Here is a 679-nt window from a genome sequence, read left to right on the forward strand (position 1 = left end):
AGAAGCAGAGGGCAAATATAAGGAACAGGGGTAGGACTTAGAAATGTCTTAAAAAATGTCCAAGGGCCACGTCAGGTTGTGAAAGGGAGCAGGTTGCAGTGAATAGACAATGCCGAGCAGGGAAAGGCTCGCAGGGGAGGAGCAAGATGATAAGGAAGGAGACTTAAAAATAAGATCAAGACACTGGACAGGTGGTTTCCAACCCTTTTAGACTGTAATTGACTCAGGGCACTCCTGGATCAGAGAAAGAGCATCCCTAAATCAACTCAGGGCTCCCTCGATAGACTCAGGGCACTCCTGGATTAACTCAGGGCACTTGGCAGACTCAGGGCACCCTTGGATCAATTCAGGGCACTCTTGATAGACCCAGGGCACCCCTGGATCATAGACAGAGAGCATCCCTGGATTGACTCAGGCCACCCCTGGGTCACAGTCATATAGAGGAGCCCCGGAACTACTCGGGGCACCCCCAACAGGCTCAGGGCACCCTGGATCTATTCAGGGCATCCCTGGATCGACTCGGGGCAGACTTGACAGACTCAGGGCACCCCTGGATTGACTCGGGACACGTGGCAGACTCAGGGCACCCTTGGTAGACCCCGGGCACCTCTGGACTGCCTCAGGACACCCTTGGAAGACCCAGGCAGTTTCAGTGGACTCCGGGCACGCCTCAGACAAG

The sequence above is a fragment of the Crocodylus porosus genome, unplaced genomic scaffold, assembly GCF_001723895.1.
Source record: "Crocodylus porosus isolate Cpor-Errol unplaced genomic scaffold, CroPor_comp1, whole genome shotgun sequence".
Classification (NCBI taxonomy): Eukaryota; Metazoa; Chordata; order Crocodylia; family Crocodylidae; genus Crocodylus; species Crocodylus porosus.